The sequence below is a fragment of the Prosopis cineraria genome, unplaced genomic scaffold, assembly GCF_029017545.1.
Source record: "Prosopis cineraria cultivar Desert tree isolate PC_DT_omini unplaced genomic scaffold, ASM2901754v1 PC11, whole genome shotgun sequence".
In the NCBI taxonomy this organism is placed as follows: Eukaryota; Viridiplantae; Streptophyta; class Magnoliopsida; order Fabales; family Fabaceae; genus Prosopis; species Prosopis cineraria.
This window is the reverse complement of record NW_026555342.1, coordinates 28,607,175-28,634,544: the sequence shown is the minus strand read 5'-3', so window position 1 is coordinate 28,634,544 and position 27,370 is coordinate 28,607,175. Positions and strand designations below refer to the sequence as shown.

Sequence of the window (27,370 nt, the reverse complement as noted above, 5' to 3'; positions counted from 1 at the left end):
AATATTTTTTGGATTTATTTATATGTTTTGTTTGTTATGCCTTATAAAATTTTATATTATTTGATTTGCATGTCTTCATGTGTAAATATTTGAATTCATGATACAAAAGAAAAGTTTAACCACATCTTGCATTATGTTTGTGACATTGTGACTTTTATACTAATTGTTTGAATTGGCATAACCAAGTATGGATCGAAAGGAATTGTTTCTATTAAAGGAGACGTGTATAGTTATGGTATTTTGCTAATGGAAATCTTTACAAGGAAGAAGCCGACAAATGAGATGTTTTTTCAAGGATTAAGTTTGAAAGATTGGGTGAGAAAATCAACACGACATTCAATCATTAGCATTATAGATGCCAATTTGCTGCACAAAGAAAATCAAATACTAATAATATATTACCACATATATTATTAGTTTTTGAGTTAGCATTAAATTGTTGCATTGTTTTACCTGAGGCACGACTTACTATGACTGATGTTGTTGTATCATTGAAAAAAAAAATCAAGGCTTCATTTCAAGAAAATGTTAGGGGCCCTACAAGTTGAATAATAGTTAAATCAAATTTTAGCTATTATTTCTTCAGCCCTTAGATTTCTTTTTTGGAACAAGTAATCTTGTAAATTGGAGTGACTTCATGTGCTACTATAATATATAATATAAAGTTTTGAAATTTTCTTGATTATATGACTTTTGGATTTCTTCATGTTGTTTCTTTTCTCTTTTAACATTATGGGTTTGAATTCTACTATCCTAAACTCCATTAATTTTCTTCAAGTAATTACATTCAGTTTGGATTTGATTTTGTAAGAAAATGTTTTCTAAATTAATCAATGTGAGCCATACATTTTTCTTATTCTTCTCTATATGTCCTTTGTTTATATTTGGGAAAATATAGTTTTGAATCCTTGCACTTTGCTCGCGTTTTGCTATAAGTCCCTGCACTTTTTTTTCAATATGTTAGGCCCCTACACTTTTATATTTTAGTGTTCTAGGTCCCTCTAAGATCCTTACACTTTGTTCATTTAGGGATCTAGAACACCAAAAAACAAAAGCATGGGGGCCTAAAACACCAAAAAAACTACAGGGACTTATAGCAAAATGTGAGCAAAGTGTAGGGATCCAAAGTTATATTTTTTCTTTATATTTTCAAAAACATATCTTGTTATTAGAGGAAAACCCAATTAAATTGTATTATGTTTGAGTAATTGAATAACTTTTTTCTATCATCCCTTCAAGATTTGAGTCAGACATTCTCCAAATGGCTTTTTATAAGCTATAGATATATATTTGAGTCACATATATATTTTTACCACTATAATTCAAATTTTCTTCTAACAGATATTTTATCAAACACCTCCTGGGCATTAGTGTCCAAACTGTAAATCTAAGCTCTTTTGTTCTCAAATCTCATCGAAACATTTTGATGATATTTTAACTTGTCTTGCTAACTCTTCTCTAACACATATGACTTATTAAACTTTAATCAAAGTGTTAAAGGCATAAAGAGTTGCTTGATTTTTCGAGTGAGATGAGAACATATTATATTACACAGATTTATATTCGTCATTATACTATGCAAGTAATCCTTAAGGGTATCTAGGAAGAAGCTATAACATCCATAATCCTACTATTATCATCGATGATGGGAATGAGATTTGTATACTTAGCTAGTTCTAGATCTAACAAGAAAGTAACTCACAATCTGATATGCACTTGCCAATATGCCTTGTGATAGGAATTTGTAAATGACTTATACTATAAATCTTAGATTTTTTTTATCAGCACTATTAAGACATAGAACTTTGCTTATAAACTGATAGGAATGACTAGCATCAATGGCCATTTTAATGACAATACGATATCCAGGTTATCAATCAATTCATGTTGTTTGGAACACCAATCTATAGCATCAACATATACACACACACACCCCACACTTAATCACTCTTTTGAACCAAAAATTCATCTATTACCCATTTTATCAAACATCTTAAGTGCATCAATTTACAACCATTCACTCAACCTTACCAACCTTCAAATCTTACTCAATAATTTCCAAATGCCAATATTTAAATTTATCCTACTTTTCAAATTCAACATCCATCAATAATCAAATTTAAGCACAATAAAAATTCAACCAAAACAACATGCACTCAGCTAAACAAGTAAGAAAAGAAAGCTTACACATACACACCCCACACAAGATAACCAGGGAAGAAGAAAGGAGAATGAGCTCCACACTTACACCACGAATGATGTCAATAAAGATAGGAGAGGAGGATTTCAGTGTTGCCGATGCAAATGAAGAGGGAAGAACCGCCCTTTGATCAAACTGGTAACAACAAGTCCAAAGAGGAGAAGAAGAATCCAGCATTAAGAAGGAAAGGGAATCGAAGTTTAGACCTCATGCATACTCAGAGTAGCATCATAAAACAGGGAAGAGGGAGATGAATCTCCATGCCCAAAATAGAAATCTACAATGACAGTAGAGAAGGGAATATGAAGAAAAAAGGTAAGAGAGGAAGGGAGGTTTGAAATTTTTTGGGGTCAATCTTGCTCTACTTCTTAACTGTTTTTTCTTGTCCAAGATGCCTGCAAGAAGAAGTGAAATGGGAAGGAAATATCTACCATGAGAAATAATAATATTTCGGCTAAAGTATACATTTAATCCTTTAACTTTATATAATATTTCATTTTACCTTAACTTTATATAGTGTCCTTTTAATCCTTTAACCTTAACACTGCTAGTTTTATCTCAATAAATTTTTACACTAAACTTTCAAATATTGACAAAATATTCTCAAGTGCTGACATATTAAGTTTAATTTTTTCAAAATAACAATGATTGACAAAAAAATAATCATTTGAAACTAAAGATGTTAAGAATAAAGGACTAAAAGATATTTTACAAAATTAAAGAATCAAATTAAAACCTTATATAAAATTAAAGGACTAAAAATATACTTTAGTCTAATATTTTTATCTTTAATGAGGGTAATTTGGTAATTAATTGAAGCTGTATAAAAAAATTAAAATCCCTCTTTATCCAATAGGAAGTTTCGAACCTATAATAAAAGGAAAAATTACAAATAGGTCCTATAAAGTAGACTTATTTACAAATAACTCTTGCAAAATTCAAAAATTACAACTAGGTCCCTTTGGCCTTGAGTATAATTTTAAAAAGGATAAAAAACACAATAATGCTCATATTAAACATATATACATTGCATCATTTAAATAATTTACAACTACTTTATTAGTAATTTATAACTATAAACTCCAACATTTTGCAACCGTAACTTCACATATTCAATAATTAAACTGATCAGTTTAATTATTGAATAAGTGAAGATACAAAATTACAATTGTAAAAATTTAAAGTTATAGTTGTAAATTAATGATAAAATGATTGTAGACAATTAATATTAAAATTTGTTAATAACACATTATTGTTTAATTATATGATATATGAAGCTACAGTTGTAAAAAGTTATAAATTACTGATGAAATAGTTATAAATTAATTACTTGATTGATGTAATATATGATTAATGGGGGTATTATTATCTTTGCAACTAAATTTTAAATTACACTTAGGTTCCAAGTGACTTGGCTATGGTTTTTGATTTTTGCAGGACTTATGTTTAATAAGTTTGCTCTACAGGGCCTATAGGTAATTTTCCTAAATAAAAAGTCAGCTGTATCCACCGACCCACTAATTTATTCTTGGTAAATTTACTCTAAAATTAATAAAAAGATACTTAAATTATCTTACTATAAATTTTAATTTAACTTAAATTTTTGAATCATTATATATTATTAGTTAATGAATATATTATTGCTGAACAAAAATAAATATATTATTTAATATCAATTGATATATATTGTGAAAATAAATATTTGTTTATATAATTTTATATTATGTGTTATAATTAAAATATAAAAATTTTATTTTTATATTTAAATTTACATAATAAAAGAAAATTTATTTGTTATGTTTTCTAGATCATTTTATATTATATATTTTACTTACAATAAGAGCAAAAAAATATTTATGTAATTATTTAATTTTTTAATTTTGAATATTTTTCATGTGAATCTCTCTTTGCATATTATCAATTTTTAATTTTTGTAAAATATTTGAGAACATCTTATAAATCTTTAATTAAAAATATTCATCACTAATCTTCCATTAATATAAAGATTTAGTGATGGAAATTAGTAATGGATTTAAATTGGTCATTAAATTTATAAAATTTGATCAACATGTGACTATATCCTTTATTGTGAGTCAATGATTTATGTAACTAGTGATAGATTTCATTCGGTCACAAAATTTCTGTCACTAATTTTAATTTTTATAGTAGTGAACCAAATGCTATCTTAAATAATTTATTAAATTGTTTGATATCCCTTGAGAGGTTTTGTGGAGAGAGATTCTTCGTAAGGTAAGTATGTTGACGACAAGAAAGAGTGACTTTACCATGTTGGATTTCATGCTTATACCAAATTTAATTTAACTTATTCATATGATGTTAGTATTTTATTATTTCAGTACATGGAAAATGAAGAATAAAAAAATCTATTTAATTTAATTATCATATTTACATGTTGGTTAAAAATGTCTGACTTTTCAAAAATTAATTAAATTTATTAATTAAAAGTTGAAAGAAAAAATTTTAAAATTTTGATCATTCAAAATAGATCCATATCCAGCTTCTGAATAGTGAATGGAGATAGATGGTAGAAGTGAAAGGTTAGTTTTGTCTTTTAAAATAAAATGATTATTTTTTATCCAACTAAATAATATTTTCCAACACTTAAAGAACCTTTGGTAATTTACTGTTATTTATTACTAAAAAAATATCATGCGTGGTATGAGAAATGCGCCTCCGTAAAAGAGAAAAGGGCCCAACAAAAAGGAAAGGGAAAAATATCAATATAGATTACAAATAAATCCTACAATATTAGTGTTGAAAGTTATGGGCTTTCCAAGGCTTCTATGTAGTCATTGATAGATACGTTAGAAAAATAAACACTTCAATCCTAAATCTGAACGTTATCCTTGATACATTTGTGAATTTATATCGCATGTGATGATATGAATATGGGGGAGCTAGCAGGGACAGAATGCAAATTGTGACCTCCGTTTCCAAATCCAAACTTGTACTATAAAAATTGGATTTCTTGAAATCTATTTAAAATTACAATAAAATATTGATTTATCTGATTCAAATGATGCCAGACATATGGAATATTTTTTTCTTTATCTATGTGCATGTCAGACTAAAAATTCTAGTCCAGGTTTTGATTTTACTTTGGCTAATTGTTACTTTAAGCTTGGAGATTTAAAGGAAGTTAATGATGAATTTGATGTTGGTGAATATTAGTTTTAGATTTTTTAATGATTGAAGGGTTGTAATTATAATGATAGATATTTGAAATGTATTTTATTATTATTAGACTTTTAAGTGATTGGATTTGGTTGAATGTTTTTATAATCAATATCTTTTTATTTAAATTATATTGTTTTAATTATAACTGGTTTGTAACCGATTTAACCCTCAGGTTGAACCACTAACTTGTGACTCAGTGTCATGACCGGTTCAATGACCGATCCGGTTTTACATACATTGGCAACATCCAAGAAATTTCAATAACTTTCAACATTTAATTCTTTAATTAAAATTCAGCTTAGCCTCAAAATGAATTGGCCTCCATCATTAATCAAAACAACACTTAAATTCAAATTTAACAACTACCAACTTCAAAGTACCAATATAGCCTTTGAATTTTCTCAAGTTTCCTTGCTAAATTCATAGGTCACAACAACAATCAGCTAGAACAATAAAGTAGAAGTTTCAACCCTCATCCTAAAAGCCATAGCATCACAAAACAAAAGAGCCAAATCCCGTAGCTTCAACACCCACGGATGACCAGAAAAGGAGGAGAAAAAAAAAGTTCAGAAAGTCACTTCTTAAGCATGCAGACCACCGGAGGATGACGAAAGGAACAACATTCAAGAAGCCCAAACTCCTTGGTTACCCACGCACACCACACCAGCACCAAGGAAAGAAAGAAACAGAGAATCGTGAAGCTGCAACAGGAATCACAGCAAGCTCACAGTGGCAATGAGACGAGCAGGAACAGCGAGGTTTGGCAAGCAGAGGAGAAGAGTGAGAGCAACGAGAGCAGTCCCACAGTGAGGGAGGAATTCGACGGTGAGGAGAGAAGAGGAGCAAGATGTCGGTGAAGAAGAAGGAGAACGCAAAATGCTGTGTTTTTTCGCACCCAAGAAGATGAAATCTGATCAAAAGATAAAATTGACAAAAACTACAAGAGTACAAAGAAAATTACAAAAAGGGTACAAGAATATTACAAGAAATGACATAAATTTTTTTATAATTTAAAATAAAATAAAACTAAACTTTTGCTTTAGAATTTGAACTCTAAACCTTGAAAAAAGTTGTTCCAATAAACTACCACACTCCACTTGCTATAGAATTTTTAACAATTAAATTAAATAAAATATCAATTGGGGTAGAAATTTATTTAATTTAAAATTTATGATCATTCCAATATAATTGTCACGTCCAAAAAATAAGGCAAGAACGGCACGGAACATAGGAATAATATTCCATATTTCAAAAGCCTTAACTCAAGAAAACTCTAATTCTAATATTTGCATATGTAATTAATATAAATAAACAACTATACAATACTTTTATAAAAGCTACAAATCATCAATCTTTATAAAATTTTTGGCAAAACTTCCTGTGAAAATAGAATTTCCAAAATTTACAACACAAATTTATGATATTAATTTAACAAAAGGGAGCTCCACTCCTCAACAAAAACCAAACAACACAATATAAAGATCAAGACTCTAACTATAGTCTATGCGGAGCACCTAAAAATCTAAAACATTATTTATAAAATAAAATATATAAATCATAAATTTCTATCAAAATACAAATTAACCAAAATAGCATCTCTACTTCAACACAGAAGTAAAATGCCTTCAAGGATCTGACAGAGATATAGGGTCAGCTATACCATCTAAGACCAAACCAAATATTTTTCAGTAAATAACATCCCAACCATTGTAGAATCAAAATGAATAAAATATAACCATTACATAAATTAAATGAGAAAGCAATTTAAAGTAACAAATTTGTAAACTTAGCTTGGACTAAAAATTTTAAAGAACTTCATAACAATAACATTTAAATCTATAATAACAAAGTAGCTTTAACATTTGATATTGACAAATCAAAATAATTAAATATATGTATAAATGAAAATAATAACATTTGCTAATTAAAAACCATTAGAGTGTGAAATCATCAATTAAATAAAAATTTAAATTTCTAGAGATTTATCAGAACAATTCACAAACATGAACACATCATCTTGTGAAGTCATCTTGTGCTCCATAAAGATTTGAATTCTGAAGCAACAAGTAAAAACTCAGAATAATTTTCACTAAGCTATCGATTCACTTTATTATAACTACCTCAAAATTTATAAAAATACAATCAAAATATGCTATTATTAATTTTTTTAAATTTTATTATTTATTATTATTATCATTTTTTGTTTTGTTTTATTATTTTATTATTTATTATTATTATTATTATTTTGTTATATTTTTTAAGGGTTATTACAATAATTGAAGGAACATTGTATCTATGCAAACTTCTTTTCAATGCTTGCAAACTTGACCATAAATGAAATAATGAAGTCAAAATAAAAGGGGAACTTCGCACATGAGGACCGTTGAAAAATGTCATTCACAAACAAGGATTGATAAAAATTGATTGTTATTACAATAGGAATAATGACTCTTTTTTTTTCAAATAGTGACCTGTTATAAGTCCTTTTCTATTAATGACATATTGCAATGGTCCTTGTATATGATTTTCCCAAATAAAAAATAATTTATGCAATCACTTTAAATGTCACTGCCAAAAGTATTTTCATAAAAACTTATTAAAAATTAAAAATAATTTATGTAATTACTTTTACTATTTTCATAAAAAAATAATTAAGAAATTAAAAATAATTTATGTAATGACTTTTAGCAGTGACAAAAAGTATTTTCATGAAAAAGTAATTAAGAAATTAAAATAATTACAAAAATTTTAAAAAATATTTTTTATAAAATTACTTTACATAATTACTTTTAGTGGAAAAATTTGTTGTCACAAAAGGTATTTATATATAGAATGATAAATAAATTATATAGAAGATCAATAATGATTAGTTTTAAAAATAATGATCTTGTTAAGCTAATATATTAATAATGAACTTATTTTAATAATTACATTTAAAAAATTTCTTATGGATTATTTTTTAATAATGATCTTATTAAGAAAGTATACATAATCAAGATAAGTTATATATAAATTATAAATGAATTATTTTTTAAATTTTTTATGAGTTATTTCAAAAAAAATTCTTCAAATTATAATCAAGCTAAGTTACACATAAATACTTACTTACTTACATGCATATACATAAATAGCATTGGAATGTTCAAGTTGTATATATGTTATAAGATGCAAATGGAATTGTAAACTACTTGACACATTACGTATTTGATGCTTGGCTTGGTATACACATGTTATCTACTCTCTCTGTTGAACTCTACTTTTACTACTACAAGATTATTTAAATAAGACTCTCCATATTTAACAGCTATTTAAAATAAGCAACAAAGAAAATAGGTAGCAGTTTTTAACTATCAAGTGAAGTTGGCTCTAATATATGTTGCAATGTTACTTGACCGTTATAAATCATCAAGTATTAACAAAAATAAGCGTCAATTATGGGCGTATTCTATGGCAGTGTTTCCTCATCCGGTTCTTGTTCTTCAAATTACTCAAATTGTTTAATTGTTAATGTTAAATTTATTGGGATTATTATTGGATGAGAATTGTAAACTTGATTGTTTAATTTATATTAATATTTAAATTATGGATGAAATTATATATAAACTTATTAAAGTTCATTTATTTTAAATTGTAAAGTTTTTGGAAAGTATTCCCTATTATCTTGAGATTGACTCTATTAAAGAGATCTTAATGGAAGTTCAAACTAATCTAAATCATGTCAAGACAAGATTCTTTCTATTTTAATTATGAAACATCCACTTAGATTTTTAATTTGGATTTTTTTGTTTAGCATCTACTTTTAATTTATCACATGTCCACCTATTTCCTTTCTCAAAGATAATAAAGAATAATTATTTAAAATGACTATTAACAAAATTTCTATGATTGAAATAATTTTTTTATTAAAATACTTTTTTAAGATAATTGAAAAATTGTAGATAAAATTTATTTTTAATAAAATAAAGGGAAGCATTTAACTGGGAGAAGATAAAAGTTTAATCATTTATTTATTAATTATTAAGAAAAATATGGAAAAAAAAGTAGGAGATATTTACCGTAAACTAATATAATACATACTTATAAATAAATTATATACTTAATTATTTTCATTCAAAAATTGTTTAAAATGTTTATAAGAAAATTATTTGATATTTAAAAATTATTTCATTTTAAGTTCATATTCTTAACAAAAATAATATTTGCTACAAAAAAATAATATTTTATTAAAAAATATAATATATATACACACACTCATGTAAATTATTTTATCATATTAATAAAAGAAAATAAAGTAATATGTGTGTGTGTGTGTGTGTATTTTCAATAATATATTATTTGATATATATGTATGCAGTTAAATATATATATATATATATATAATTTTGCATATAATAACTGCAGGTGTATTTTAGTTTAACTGATAGAAAATAAGGATTTATGACTTGGGAGGTGGAGGTCAAGGGCTCAAATCCTGACTTGGGCATATTTCATAATGAATATGTGACGTGGCACGTGCTGACAATGTGGCACAAGTTGTCAAGTGACGTGGCTTGATGTGCATATATGGTAGGGCAATGTGGCACATGCCGTGGCAGGTGATGTGGCACAAAGTATCAGTTGACATGGCATAAGAAGACACTGATGTGGTATGAGATGGCTCTTTTATTTTTTTTTTTAAAATGACTTTTGGCGGCAACTTTTTGTCGCCATCAAAAGTTGCTACTAAAGCTTTTTAGTGGCAGCAGCGGTGACTTTTTACCACCAAAGGGTCATCACTAAAAGTCTGATCGTTAATAGCTTTTGGTGGCAACAACATAGTCGTCACCAAAAACTATTAACGACCAAACTTTTGGTGACGAAAAGTCAACGCTAAAAACCTTTAGCGATGACTTTTAAACTTTGGCCGCCAAAAATAAATTTTTTGTAGTGTTCGCAAGTAAAGACTAATATAAAATGGATTATTATTAAAATAGAAACATGGAATTATTATTTTTTTAAATAAAACTTGTTATTAATCCTTGTTTATAAATAAGTTTCTGGCCAAGTCTTTGAATATGATTCTCCCAATTTCTTACCTACTTTCCATCCACATTTTCATTTGTTTTGTCATTTAATATTCATGAAATGACTATTTTATACACCTTTTGGATCACTTGGTTTTTTTTTCTATACAAGAGGGGAAAGATCATTTGGGTACAACTTGCAATTTTAAAAATTTTCATGTAAAAAGTGAAAATATCAAAAATTTTGGGCCAAAAAATTGTAATTTCCAAAAATATTGTCAAAAGGTTTCAAAGTTTAAGGGCCTGTTTAGTTTATATTTTTAAAAAGAGTTTTTTGTTTTTAAAAACCAAAAAAAAACACCTCGTTTGGAGGAGTTTTTGAATTTAGTTTTTTTAAAAACTATTCTCATATTTTTTTCAAAAATAGAAATATCTTAAAGTTATTTTTATTTTATTTTTTTATTTTTAAAATACATTACATTTGATTATTAAAAACTACAGTTACCTTAAACAATACTTATCATAAGTCACCACCATTAACCACTGGTTACCATCACTATCGACTGATTTTTTAATTTTAAAATTGGTTTTAAATTAACACAACTAAGTAGATTTTCCTTTTCTTTTGTTTGAAAAATAATTTTAAAAACAAAAAATGACAATAAAAACCAGACAGGCTCTAAGATTAAGGCATTTTAGTTCTGTTTTCCTTAGATGAATCTATTTTTAGTTCATTCTTCATAATTAAGGAATAATTCACACATCACAACAACATAGTACACATGAACTAGCTATAATTAGTTTAATTAAATCCTAGGTTGTTTTTCACTTAAGTCTTTGAAGTGTCTTAGGTTGTGAACTAACTAATAGGAACTCCTAGGTACTTTTCTAAGCTATTGTCTTCCACCTCATTAATATTAATTCTTGTCACATTAAATAATTCCTAAATTGTGAAATTGAATAATTATCACTAGAATCAATTGTGCACAATGTATTTTTATAGTGCTACTATTTGTTTTAGGTCATGGAAGAGCTTAAACATATGCTGCACGAAATCCATCAACAGAAGCCAAAAAAGAACGATCTTGTAATGACCCAAAAATTTAAAATCAATGAATTTTTCTCCCAATTAATATTTTAGTAGTTTTATGGCTAATAAAGAGTGGCAGTCTTGTCTAACTCAAAGTAGTAGCTTATCTGAAAGTTTAGAGTTCAAATTTTCCTAAGCAATAGGTTAATTTTATTTTCTTTTAATTTTAGGAAAATTGCAAAAAATTACCCTTGTCTTTTATGTTGACAGAAACTTTGGGCCCTTTCTTGTAGTTTTCTCAATTATACTTATTCCAGATTTTTATTCTTCTTATCGTGCGGAAAAACGGAGCATCGTCATTCATTTCTTTCTTATCTTCACCGACATTGTGCCTTCTCATTCTTCAGCGTCTAGCCATTCCCTTTAGTCCCCCTTGTTGCTTCCTCCGTTGCCGTCGACTTGTGCTGTCCTCGCCGTCGTGAGGGGTTATTGGAAGTGGTGAAGATGTTGGTTTTCTGTCACTATTTTCTTCTCTTTCCAGCCGTGTCGCCGTTCTCCTCTGCTCTTTTCCTGATTTAGTTGGCATGTGTATGTGTGTCATCTTCAACTTCTCTTTCTCCTCAGTTCTGGCCGTTGCACATGCGTATGGTAAGCTTCTTGTTTCTTTTCTCTTTTGGTTAAAGATCTGCTGTTTTCCCCTGTATCTGCCTGCCGTTGATCTCTGCTCAGCGTGGAGTGAAGTGTGCTTGGTTTTTGTCTCTTCTTTCTCCTTAACTGCTGGAAGTAGCACGCATGTGTGGTAAACTTGATTTTCTCTTGTTCTGTTGATAATTCTTGAGTGGTGGCTGTCGTAATTAATGGAGATGGTGACTGAAATTTCATTTAAGTGTTCCAGCCGGGTTTTGCTAAAGAAAAAGGAAATTGAATTCTTTATTGTGTAAATTAGTGAAGGAAGAGGTTTGCCGAATGAGTATGTATATATGTGTGATAGACTTTCTAGTTGAAGTTTCCAAATTTGATTGCTGCCCCGCATAACTTAAATGGATGGTTTGGGATTTAATTTGAGATATTGTGTTCTTGATGTACTTAAGTATTGTATGGAAGTTTGATTTAGAAATTAAATGATTAGGATAAGAAGTTGGGACGTATGAAAATTGGTTATGTGGTGAGCAAATAGAAATGCTCTTAAGAGGTTTGTTTAATTAATTGCTTAAGAGAAGCATAAGGTTAATTAACTGATATCGTTAAATTTGAATTTATTGGCAAGAAAGGAGAAATTTATATTTTGGGTTGAAAGTTTATACGGATGATAAGAAAGCTCTAACAAATTATAGTTGAACATAATTGTATGGAGGAAATTAAAAGCATAATTAGAATTAAAGTGAAAAGTTGAGTGAAGCAAGCTTTAAAATTCTTGAAAATCCCTCAGGTGGGTGAGTACGTCCCAATTATCTTAAAATTTTTCTTAAAATATCTTTATTTAAATGATTTGTTTAAAGTCTTTGCTATTATTTTCTTTATGATTTATATAGTTATTTATATTTATCTTATTCTTGTTCAATTGTAATATTACTGAAATTATTCTATTTATCAAGAAGTTATGCTATTGGATCCAATACATAATAAATCAATTATTTATTCAAAATAATCTTATTGTTTAGATTTTACATTTGATTTGAAATCTGTTTTTACAGTGATTCGTACATGAAAAAAAATGTTGAAAAGGGAAGCTGACAATTGAATCATATATTTTGAAAAGAATAATTTTAAAGTGAATGTTTAGATCCATGTACGCTTGGTTTTGATTAAGGAGACTAAGTTCATAATACCGGTTACTAACGGTAGTTCCGTTAGCCCTTGATGAGCCACGGTACGCCTAACTAGTAGGGTGCTTGTAGGAGGTGCTAGTCCCGTGTGTAGGCCAACGCACGTGGAATAGAGGGATGGATATTCATGAGCATCGTACTCACTCTTATTTCGTGGCTTTTAGCCATGCTTGATTATTTCATGGCTTTAAGCCATACTTTTCAGTGACTTACCTTTATGGACTGTATATTCATGCTTGTTAGTTATTTACTCTCGTGGATTGTGTATCCACGCTTGTTAACCATTTTGATTAAGCCCTACTAAAGAAGGACTTTTGAAACTTGTTTTCTATAAATTTGATCTCCGAAAGCATACTGCTATTTTGTAACGATACAAATTTTTTTTAATGATAATGTAAATTAAATTTTCTCCCAATTAATATTTTATTTAAATTAGTTCTATAGCAAGTGGAGAATATTAATTGAGAAGAACTTATCTTGAATTTTTAAGGACCAGAATTTGAATTTTACTAAGAAAAAATATAGTTTTATTTTATTCTAAATTATGAAAAAAATTGTTCCTTTTCTTGTAATTTTTCCTTGTGCCGCTTGTTGTAGTTTTCCCAATTATTTTTTTTGTTCGGAATTTATATCACTTAACGCGAAAACAGAGCACTCGTCCAATCCATTTCCTTCCTTTCCTTTTCACCGACACGAACGCTCTAATTCTTCACCGCCAATAAGAGACAGGTCGGGAAGCTTCTCCCCTGAACTTCCTTCCCAGTTTTCAGCTGTTGCCGGTAATGGTGAGTCTAGAGTTTCGTCCGCCGCTGCTAAAAGTTTGAGTCGCGAGTTCTCCTAGGTGCGTCGTCGATTGTTTTTCCCCTGCCTTGCTGCGACGTCATCCGTGTGCGTGTGGGCCTCGAATTTCAGCTCTCCCTACTCTGCTTCCCGTCCGACTTCCTCTCTTTTTAATCTTCGTCGGCGTGCTGGTTGGTGCTTCAGATTTTCTCCTTCTCCTTCACAGTTGCTGAGCTACACCTTCTTCTTCCACTTTTTGCTGCTGTCAACGCGAATCAGCTGGAATCTAGCTGAAAGATTGTTGTACTGAAAGAGGTTGCTGTTGGTCCCTTTATTTTCTTCCTCTGTTGCTGCAATAACTGAAAGTCTCCTTTCCCCTGTTCAGCATGAATTTCGAATTCTCCTTCCCTTCTCCATCTCTGGTTGGTAATATGAGCTATAGAACTTTAAGTTATCTTTCCTTTTGCTGTCCTGTGCGTGTGTTTTAGCTAAGTTGTGGACTTTTACTTTCCTTTAACCATGTAAAATGCATAGATAAGAATTGGGACTTATTTGTGGTTGAGATTAATTTTCTATTAAGGCGCGCACACACACACATATATATATATATATATTGGAGTCTGATGGATTTAAATATCTTCATTGTAAATTTTGGGAGTTGGAATTGATGAGGGAAAAATTGGTATTAGTCTATGGCTTGATATTTATGAAGTGTTTGATAAAATACTTGCTAGAAGGGATTTTGTCTGAACATGTATTTTGAGATTTAACTAACTCACATCTAAGAAGTATATCTAACTTGGATGTTAATGATTCCTGAACCTAACTTGAATATTATACAGGAATTTAACAATGAAGCGTGGTGGAGATATGTGTGTAGCTAGTTGAATGTTAAAAAGCTTTATTGTGTGGTTTGGAAATAATGCACACTTGGTGTCCTAACAAAAGCTTAATTTAATGGAGTAATTAGAAATGATTATTGAGCAATTTTTATGTGTAAAGCCTTGGTTCAAAAATTTCAAATGTATTATAGTTGGGGGTGATAATGTTAGGAGGGAACTCTTGAACTTATTCAGTGTCAACTAAGACCTTGATATATTATATAGGGTGTTTAGAAGAGAAGAAATTCAATTGAAGTTATAAGAGATGAACTTTGAATCTTGTGAACATTTCAGGTAAGTGGATAACGTCTTAATCAATTTATATATTAGAAAATTTCCTTTATCAAAATATTGTTTTTAATAATTTATAGGTATTTATCTATTTTTCTTGCTTTAGATACTTTTGTTAATTAAATTGCTTCGCTTCTTGGAGTCATGACTTAATATTTTTCAGATTGACAAAAATGCTTTTACAAATTCTAGTAATCTTTTAATTGATAAAGTTAACTATGAAAATTGGTGAACAATTTATGAGATATTAGTTATGAATTTCATATTCAGATAAATCGATGTTTTTATACGTTTTCATGCGAGTTTGATATTTGGAAGAGAAATTATATTCTTGAAAGTGACGATTTTTTCGCATGTCTGAAAGTGAATTTAAGAAGGGATTGTATACAAAACCTAGTTGCCAATGGCAATTCCGTTAACCCTTGGTACGCCATAGTCAATAACTAGCTAGTTTGATTTTTGTGAGCTCTATTCTCACGTTTGATATTCGTGGGTCTCATACCTATGTTTGTTTCGTGGCTTTGACCACGTCTAGTTATTCACCCTCGTGAACTGTGTGTCCACGTCTGTTTCGTGGCTTCAACCATATCTGGTTACTTACCCTCTTGGGCTATGTGTTCGCGTCTGTTTCATGGCTTAGACCACGTCTAGTTATTTACACTCGTGGATTGTATGTCCACGTCTGTTAATTGTTTTGACAAGTCTCTATAAATATGAATTTGATTATTTAATAATTTTATATCCCATTGGTTTTAATTAATAATCTGTTTTTAATTACTTATTTCATTTATTTGCGTCCTTGAAATTAAGTGATAACAATATTTGATATGATAACTTAACGGTTCAAGACTTCATTTCAAGCTATATAGAATCTTTTATTCTGAATTTATTTGAATTTTTATGGAGATCGTTGTCTTTTTAACTTACATAATTATTTTTAGCTTTTTTTATTCATGTTTAATTATTTGTTATTGGGATGTTATTCACTGGAAATGATTTTGGTCCAGATAGTGTAGTCGATGTTAAACCTCCTGTGGATTAATATTGAGGGGATTTATTGTTGACCAGAATTGAAGGACCTAAGGTTTATTTAAAATTTGAGTTATGAAATTTTATTTTTGTAAATTTATATCTAGGTGCTCCACATAGTCTATATTTAGGTTTTTTTATTTTGTTGCATATTTTTTTTGCTGGCTGGATGGAGCTAAGCTCTTGATTAAAATGATCTTTTGTGTAAAATATTGTGTTGTAGAGTTTTTGGGAGATCCTGTTTTTAGAGGAGGTTTTGCAAAATTTCTACAAAAATATTGAAACTTTTATTAAGATGAAAATGGTCGTGCGTGTTATAAATTAATATAAATATAATTATATTTTAATAATTAAAAAATCTCTCGATTTAAGGCTTAAGGGATGTGCGACGTGGTTTACATCCCATGCCAGTCACCCTCAATTTTCAGGGCGTGACATATTTTTGCTATATATGAATTTTATATTGAATGATATATATATATATATCCTAAGAAGTTTAAGTACGCGTAGAAATTTATAAAAAAAAAAGTAGTAGAAGGAAAGGAAATTTGAACTTCTAATAATTTTTGTTTGAATTTATAAGTTCATAGTTTATGCATTTACCTAGTTATTGATATTGATATTTATAAGGCATGTGTTTATATTAATATTTTCAATTAATTATTTTAGCAAATTTATAATTGATCTATTGATTTGCTTTCTATTGTTTCCTTCAATTATAAATTGGGACATCACTCACTAAAAAATTTCTTTGATCTCAGATATTGTAACTGACCCTACCCTCTGGCTAAACCTTAAGAGGCTATATTGCTTTTTGAAATAGTGAAAACATGTGTTAGTTACTTTGGATGTAATCCTATTTGGTATTAAGAAAAAATTAGTTTAGTGCTCCACGTATGCCATAGTTAGGTCCTGATTTCATTTTGTTGGTATGTAATTTGCCGGTATGGAGTTAGTCTGCTCCTTAGTTTGGCTGACAAGTTTTGTTATTGTAGAAGTTTTTGGGAAGTCCAACTTACAGGAAAGACTTTGCTGAAATTTTTACAAAACATTTAAAAAACCTTACAAACTTTATTATTATAAATATAACTTATGTACTAATATTTTAGCTTAACCTTTGACAAATCAAGACTTATGGAATATGAGTTCACATCATATTTCATGCTGTTCATACTCTTAGTATTAGGATGTGATAATTAAATCCCACAAGCCACTACTGAAAAACTGACAAATCATAGAGGGTCTGGGATCAAACACCAATTGTAGAGGCAAACAGATATGTAATTTATAGCAGCCACTAGTGTCAAGAAAGCCAAGCAATAGGAGCATGCAAATTGTATAGGCACCACCTTCTTGGGAACCTAAAGCTTTAGAATTTAATAAACCAAGTAAATACCTATAATGTTGCGGAACAACAATTTTGGGCCTTAAAAACCCAATTGAAATTGCAGGAGTGGATTGCACTCGAAGAATTAAGCTCTTGGGTAGAAGGTGCATTAAACCAGCATCAAAATTGTCACCATAAAGTAGGATTTGCAGCATCTCCACTAGATCAAATGTGGTGTAATGAGTTATGTCATTTATCATTCCTTTACCTGCCTGTGTCGAATCTTGCTTGAGTTAGTTTCCTTCATAATCAGACAGTGTTCTAGACCTTCTAATGTTTGTGGAGGGAACATCTTGCCCAACGAATCATTCTTTAGGAGACCATTAACACCTCTATCCAAAACCTTAAACTGCAAGATCACATCATCGATAGAAGCTACACCCGTTGATGATGAATTAGATTCTTTAGTTGAGGTTACATAACACTACAAAAAAATAGACTTGTCACCGCCAAAAGTCCAAAAGTCGCCGCTAAAAGGTCGTTGCTATAACAACCGTCGCCAATAATTTTTTGCAGTGACAAATATTGTCGCCACCAAAAGTAGACTTTTAGTGGTTTTTGCCACCAAAAGTATTTTTGGCGGCAACAAATGTCGCTGCTAAAAGACTTCTAGCGGAGACATTTGTCGCCTCCAAAACTTTTTTTTAAGAAATAATAATTTATTTTATGCCACATCATTCTACCATGCATGCATCAAGTGATGCCACGTCATTTCCCATAGATGTGACAGATGATGCCACAACACTTGTCATCTTGTGCCACCTTACAGCCCACGTGTTCGACAAACGATGCCATATCACCTAGCCATCTCATGCCATGTCACCTGCCACGTGTGTGCCTCCTTAAGCCACCTCATGTGCTCCGCCACCATCTCGTGCCACGTCACTTGCCATGTGTGTGCCTTCTCAAGTCACCTTATGCGCTATGTCACCACCATGCACCACGTCACATATTTGTTGTGAAATATGACAAAGCCAAGGTTTGAACCCTTAACCTCTCCCACCTCCAAGCCTTAAGCCTCCCTTCTTTGTCAGTTGAACTGAAATACACCTGTAGTTATTATATGCGAAATTAAATATATGTTATGTAACTGCATACACATATATCAAATAATATATTATTAAAAATATATACATATATTTTATTTTATTTTCAATTATTAATATGACAAAATGATTTATATGAATATTTAAATTATCATTTTAATAAAATATTATTTTTCATCAGTAAATGTTATTTTTGTTGGGAAAATGAACTTAAAATAAACAACTTTTAAATATTAAATAATATTCTTATATACATTGTAATCAACTTTTAAATTATATTTTTATTTTTTAAATGGAAATTATTAAGTATATAATTTATTTATAAATATGTATTATATTATTTTATGTTAAATATCTTTTACTTTTTTCTTCTCCATATTTTTCTCAAAAATTGATAAACTAAATGATTAAATTTTTATCTTCTCTCAAAATAGCTAAATGTTTCCCCCTCTTTTATTAAAAATATATTTTATCAATAATTTTTCAATATCTTAAACAATTATTTTAATAAAAAATTAATTTTAACCACATAAATTTTGTTAATAGTCATTTTGAATAATTTTGAGAATGAATACTAATAACTTTTACAATATATAATAATTACAAGAATTTCATATGTGATCAATCTAGTTAACATCTAACCATCCTCAACCTCATAGCAAGGTAGATTTGAATAGTTATTTATATTATTCTTTGTAATAATTAGTTATAAAAATGTTATTAGTAACTTCTTTTTTATAGCAATGGAAACCTAAATATAATAGGAGGAATTACATGGAATCCTTTTTCAAAAGCCATTAAAGGTCAGTAGAAGAAATAGATACCATATGTATATCAAACTAAGCATCAAGTGCGCAATATAATAAATAGTCTACAATATCATTTGTATCTCATGACGTTTATACAACTTTAACATCCCAATGCCACTTATATATTTGATTGTAAGTAATAATTTATGTATAACTTAACGTAATTATAATTGAAAGTAATAACCCATCAAGATTTTAATTTATCATATTAAAATACTAGCTTAATAACATAATTCTTAAAAAATATGAGCTATATATGTCTAAGAAATGATTATGAATAATATAAAATTAGAAATAATTTAGTAATTAAACTCAGCACATCTTGACTATTATTTTTTTATTTCACGATCCTATATATAATTTATTTCTAATTCTATACATAAAATAAGAAATTTAATTTCATAAATATATTTTAATAATTTTATTTCATTTCAATTTTTTAAAAAAATTCATAAATTTTGTTAACAAAATTTGAATTATAATTTTATAAATTTTTCTGCCAAAAGTAGATTATATAAATTATTTTTTATAAAAATACCTTTGATGTTGCCACCAAAAGTGAATTATATTAATTATTTTTAATTTTTAAATTATTTTTTATAAAAATACTTTTAGCAAAGTGAATTATATAAATTATTTTAAAATTTTAAATTATTTTTTATAACAATATTTTTGGTGGCGACAAAAGTCACCACTAAAAGTCCACTTTTAGCGGTGACAAATCAAAGTTGCCACCAAAAGTTCACTTTTAGCGGCGATATTTAATTGTTGCCACCAAAAATATAGTTTTGGTGGCGACATTAATTTTTCGCCGCCAAAAATGGACTTTTGGTGGTGACTAAAAAGTCGCTTCCAAAAGTCATATTTTTTATAGTGTAAGTACCAGATTTCAAGGGGATGAGAGTTGTGCAGTTATTAGTGTCATCCTCCTTCAACAATAGCTAAAGGATAGTTGACTTCTATCTCTGATGTGGTTGGTCTCGGTGAGTAGCGCACCACTTTCAGAGGTTCGATTGTGTCACTTGGCTTAGAACTTGATTGTGACATCTCGGTGGTGACCATTGCTCTATAGTCCAAAGACCTAGTGGCGGATCATTGAGTCAAGAGCCCGTGATTGTGAGAAAGCTCTAAAACAGACTGGTGCAGCTTATCTATGGCATGTTCAATTCAATCCTAGTGATTGGTGTACTTCTTAATATTCGCAAGCATCTCTTCCAATATGGTGTGTTCTGCCATTAGGTTTCTTAATGAAAGCACCTTTGTCACAATCACTAATGCTTACAAGCAAAAATTATAGGAAATAATAGAAGAACACTGATATTCAACTGGAAATGTTCATAAATCAACAAAGCTTAAGACATAGGTATATTCGACCAAGCTAATTACAACTAAAAATTAAGCATCAACAACGAATATTAGAAGAACAGACAAAAGGAAGAACTAAAGAGATAAGAGAAGCAGAGACAGGAGGGAGATGGCTTTCATAATTCTTTGATAGTATGCCCTAATTCCTCTCTAAATATTCTTAAAACACAAGGCCCATTTACTAATTGATGGCCCATTCAAATAACACCCAGCTCACAAGTCATTTTTTGCCTCCATTCTTTTTAGCCTTTAAAAGGAAATTTGGACCCATAATAATATTTTGGCCTAGTTCGTGACATCATCCTCATTTTCATTGCCTCTGTGCTCCTCCTCCTCATCTTTCTTCTCATTTCTATTCTCTATATTTTAGTCATAAAATATTGAAATTTAATTTTTTTTCTCTTTTTTGGTTCATGCTCTTCTTTCTCATTAGTTATTAAAAAATTAAATTACAAGGGAACTTGATAGCAGCATGTGTTGGATAGGGAGGCGTAGCGAAAGATTAAAATTTTAAAGTTCCTATCTTGATATGGACTGAATAAACTCGTTTAAGTCAAGGTGGATAGAAATGTTACCTTTTAATTCTTCAAATTGGGTGTATGTTTTCTTCTAGAGTTTGGATCTCAAGAGCTGACAACATAGATCTGCTCCCTCTACCAGTATTCACACGAATAGCTCTCTAACTTGAGTAGTATGCTAGCGCTCCTAGCGTCCGTTCTTCTTTGAATGTTAGTTTTCCTTTCTATAAGGTGTTTTGTAGCTTTCAAAGTATTTTTGCCATCAAAACTTTTCTAACTCTCTCCTCTTTCATAAAGGACGTCCCTATCTATATATAGTATATGGATTAGGGTTTTCATCTTCCACTTAAAAGCCCACAAAAATTTAATTAAATTTATCTCATAAATTTAATCCATGATATCATATCTAATTCAAATTTATCTTATAAATTTAAATTATAAAACTGACATGATATTCTCTCATATCATGTTAGTTATTAAATTTAATCTATTATATAAAATTAAATTTAAAACTAACATAATATAATATAATATATATCACATATACATATTATATTATATATATATATATACACGAATATATATACACATATATATTTCAAATATATATATATAATTATATTTCAAATTTTAAATTTCATATAATATATATATATATATTTATCAAATAAATATTCAAATATATATATATATATAAATATAAAATTCATTCACCTTATATTACATTCATTGAATCTAGACATATTTCAGATTTAATGAACTTGAACATTATAGCTCAAGTTGGGCTGTTCTTGTGTTCAACCTTATAGGCCTATGTGAAATTGACAGTAGGCTAATTACGCTATTAGCCTACAAGTCACAAGTGGCCTCTAGCAAGACATTGCAACTACCCAATTCACATGGGGATCGATGATTCGATGTAACCTATCATGCAACTGTATCACATCCCTTTTATCACGCGATATTTCGTCAAGTGTGAAACATGGAATTGCCATTCTCCTTTACCTGACCGTTACTTTTTTGATCTCTGAGTAGACTGACTGTAGCAATGGAAAAACCCTTTCTATTGTAGTATGGCCATACATTTTCTCAGTCTTACTCATCGAGGGCCCCAGTAATATCTCTCACTTAATGTGAGGGACAAATTCCATCTTGACCACTCATATTCCTCTGCATGAATATCACTAAATTCAATCATAACCTTTATGATCACCCGATCAAAGGTGACTTTTGACTAGGTTAAAGTTTAGTGGTCATCATGTAGAAATCCATAATGAACTCAGGTCAAAGGGCTTAGTGATATAGTTATATATGAGATAAGCTTGTGACTTGTACCATGCAGCTTTCTCATAGCGGGTCAGTCCAGCACCTTGTACTCTTTCAAGTGCTTATGACTTTGATTTGTATCTCTATAATTAATCAAAGTCATACTAGTTTTGTTTTATCTATGATCCCTGATAGATGACCGACTAGGGACATTTAAGACAATCACTATAGTTTGTCTAAGGATACAGTTATCATATTGAACATGCAATTGATATGATAACAAAAGAGAATTCATTAAATAACAATGTGTATAGTACAATGATTGGCCCTAGGGCACAATTTCCAATAGCATAAGCCCATTAATTGAGATTTGCATTGTACAGATTACATTGTTGCTATCAGATAGCAAATTATATTGCGAAAAAAATATAGAATCAAACTGTTATGACTTATTAAAATGAACCAAGGCATCCTAATAAGTTGTTTGTGTAATCCGTGGAATTAAATTACAGCATCTACATCTTCCTCGGTCTTCATATAGCAAAAGAGCAAGTAATTATTGTGGGGCCTATAAACATATGGAAGACTTGATTCTGGCGATGAATATATAGGGTATGTCAGGCTTAATTTAGTTGGTTTATGAGAATTCAGTGACTAATATTTGACATTTGCATAAAACAATGTGGGGCTTGTGGAAATAAAGCCAATACGTGTGCAGCACAAGCCCAAGTCAATTAAGCCCAATATTACTAAGTGCGCAGAGCCCATTCTATAACCACTCTGGATATCATGTATCATTTGTACAGCCCTCTAGGTTATTTTTTGTATAGATATTGTCTTTGTATACACGTGTCTAGGGTTGTGCACCCTATCTATTTAGAGCTAATAATATTCTAGGCACTGTAGCCACCATTCAATATCATATTTCTATTCCCAGAAACTCTTTCTTGGTATCAGAGCCTGAGGGGAGAATGACGATTGAAAACTCACCTTCACGAGGCTCTAGTAACTCCAAGATTGCTAATATTGGAAGCTCATTTTTGGCTGCTACTAATCTTGGCAAAGTTTTTGGTGCACCGACCTCTCTTCCTCAAGTGTGTGCTGTCAAGTTGGACAGGATGAATTACTCACTGTGGCAAATGCATGTGCTTCCCATTATTAAAGGCTTTAAGCTTGAAGGCTTCCGTAATGGCACAAAGCGATACCTAACTCAGTTCATTATTGAAGGCACTTCCATCAAGCTTAATCTCGAGTTCGAAGATTGGGTCATTGCTGATCAAATTTTATTCAGATGGCTCTTAAACACCATGACCCTCAACGTCTCTTCTCAAATGATGTATGTCTGCATTGCCGAAGGTCTCTAGAAAGCTGCTTGAGCCTTAGCAAGGGCCCAAACTAAGTTTCAAATCCTCATGTTAAAAGCTGAGATGCAACAAACCTGAAAAGGAGTGCTATCTATGAATGAATACCTGATGAAGATGAAGCATAATTAGTCACAGAAATTGGTCTTCCTCTTCAGCAAATTCCAGTCATGTGGTGTGACAACCTTAGCGCTTCTGCTATAGCTTCCAATCCTGTTCTTCATGCTCGGTCAAAGCACATTGAACTGGATATTCACTTTATGAGAGATCGAGTACTGGGAAGCAATTGGTGGTACAATACTGTCACGTCCAAAAATTTAATGTGACTAGTGTAGGATATATGCATAAACATATATCCTTAAGGCCTCAATTAAGAAAATTTATAAATTAATACATCTAACACGCTATCAGTATAATTATGTGTATCTAATTTTACTTTTGACAAAAATCAATATTTCAAAATTTTATTTTATTTTATTTTTATTAATTTCTTTCTTTTTGTAGGAATGTTGGCAACATCTTTCCTAAAAGTAGGATCTTCTGAAATCTCTGCAGAAAAAAAATTACAACATATATATCTAGTAATATGAAGCTTTGCTCCTCAATAATAGATGGACAACATAAATAAAGGGAATTAGGATCCTAACTATAGTCAATGTGGAGCACTCTAAATCATAATTTCAAAGCATATAACATAGATTCTAGAATTTACATAAAAGAAGATATTCTCATAATTGATCTTCTACTTAATTCAGCAATAAACCCGTCAAAGGTTAGCAGAAGATTCCACGATAGCTATGCTATCTAAGACCAAACAAATTATTTTCTTGTGAATAACGTCCCAACCATAACATTTTGCAGAGTTAAAATGAATAAAATACAGTAGTTACATAATTTAAATGAGAAAGTAATTCAATGTAAACAATTTATAAACTTGAAATAAAAGTTCAATATAACTTCAATAATAAGAACATTTAAATTTATAATGACAAAACAACTTTAACATTTAATCTTGACAAGTCAAAATAATTAGATAAACAAATAAGAATAACAATATTAACTAAATTAAAAACCATTACGTATGAAATCACCAATTAATTAAAATTCATATATTTTTAGGAGATTTATCAGAACAATTCACAAATATGGACACACAGTCTATGAGGGTAAATAACCAAACACGGCTTATGCCACGAAAACAAACGTGGACACACAGTCCACGAGGGTGATGCTAACCAAACGTGGCTTGGAGCCACAAAAACAAATGCGAGTACGAGACCCACGAATGACAAACGTGAAACAGAGCTCATTTACTGTGCAGAAACATAAAAGAAGCGAAGGTGAAGGAAAAAAATGGAGGCCGGAGATTGCAGAACAAAGGATTTGGAATTCTCTCATCTCCAACGAGTTACTGTGCTCATCCAGCATGAATCAGGGATAGATTTCTGGCACCAAGAAATAGAACCAAGGGAGGACTGACGCACGAACCAGAACAGAAGAGAAGAAACGACTGAAACCTTGATTGAATCCCCTGTAGCAACAAACGAACGATCACCTGACTATACACTGGTGACGGCCGAGGACGAAGAATAGCGATTGAAGAATAGAGTTTTGATAGGAGCTCTCTCTCTCTCTCCCCATTCTGGAAAAATAAAAAATGAAGATGGAGAAGAGGATGAAAACCGTGTGCGTGTTTTTAAATCCCTGATTGTTCTCTGTTTTTTAAGGGCATTTTAGAAATTTTGCCATGCCAAAACAAAATAGAATATCTCCTATGGTACTTCCCAGATTCGAACTCTGAAGCAACAGGTAAAAATTCAGGAAAATTGCCATAAAGCTACACGTTCACATTGTTGCAACTACTCCAAAATTTATAAAATACAATAAAAATATATTATTATAAATTTTAATATTATTATTAATTTCTTTATTTTTCAGGGTTATTACTGATACATTCCTTCATCTGAGCAAGTTGTTGATGTCTTTACTAAAGTATTATTTCACACCAAGTTTTGGGAATTCCGTGACAAACTCAGACTCTTGAAATTTTTCACCTCTCGCTTGAGGGGGAATGTGGAAACAAAGCCAATATGTATGCAACACAAGCCCAAGTCAATTAAGCCTAATATTATTAAGTGTGCAGAGCCCATTCTATAACCACTCTGGATATTATGTATCATTTGTACAGCCTCTAGGTTATTCTTTTGTATAGATATTATTTTTGTATACACATGTCTAGGGTTGTGCACCCTATCTATTTAAAGCTAATAATATTCTGGGCACTTTAACCACCATTCAATATCATATTTCTATTCTCAAAAACTCTTTCTGGGCCGTTGATGATCCTTTTCTAGTGTTCATTAATGATTCCATTAAATATCTTAGAAATATAAGATTCAACAAACAAAAGTCCTTTCATTAGTGTAGAAGAATCTAAATCTTACATTTTACCACAGCATTTATTACTGTATTGTCTTTTCATCATATTTGCAAAAGCTTAATCACCTTTTTTGATTCTGAAGGATTAGTGATATGTGAGTTCGTTGATGCAATGAACGAGCTCATGGAGAACTAGTTTTAAGGTAGGAATAACAACTTAATGTATTTCAGTTAATATCTTTGCTTTGTATTATCTAAATAATTTTCATTTAGCATAAAAATGTCATTTTGAGCCCATATTGGGAGGGCTGGTCTGTCACACCCCCAAAAATAAGGTGGGACTAGCAAGGGATATGGGTACAAAACTCACATCTTTTAAGCTGTGATCAGAGAAACTCTGAAATTAATACATTAAACACACTAATAAGGTAATTAAAAATAATTACATTATTAAATCAGATATTAAATTTTTAAAAGAAATGTGAGGATTCTACCTGTAGTCTATAGGGAGCACCTAAAGCCAAGTTCCAACGTAAGTATAAAGTTCAAATTTTCATCAACCTAGGATTTGACTAAGATAATTTTTCCGCTTCCATTCAGCAATAAAACTCTTCAGTGGATGCCTTGAGTTACAAGTTCCGCTATACCATCTAAGACCCAAATATTTTTTTTTCAGTGAATAACGTCCCAACAATAAATAATTTAGCATAAATAAAAGGAAAGTTTGAAACAATCATGCAATTTAAAGAGGCAACGGTTTTCATAAAAATTTAATAAACTTCGAAAGTAAAAGGATTCGATAAAGTTTTAAATAAAATCTTTAACTATTAAAATATCATATGAAATATTATCGTCACTTGATTGCAAAGAAGCAAATAAAAAATTATAAATAATTTACTACTTAAAGCCAATGGAATATAAAATCATTAAATTCATGTTACGAGGACTTATCAAAACAATTAACAAACGTGGACACAGTCCACGAGGGTAAATAGCCAAAC

At 30.0% G+C, this 27,370-nt stretch overlaps 1 long non-coding RNA gene across 1 annotated transcript; it reads left to right on the top strand.

The window, feature by feature from the left end:
- Positions 1-11,807: 11,807 nt before the first annotated feature.
- LOC129284909 (uncharacterized) lies at positions 11,808-26,278 on the top strand. The gene is made up of 3 exons (XR_008587029.1): positions 11,808-12,079; positions 25,312-25,799; positions 25,929-26,278. It is a non-coding gene; the product is annotated as an uncharacterized LOC129284909 (long non-coding RNA).
- The last annotated feature ends 1,092 nt before the right edge of the window (positions 26,279-27,370 follow it).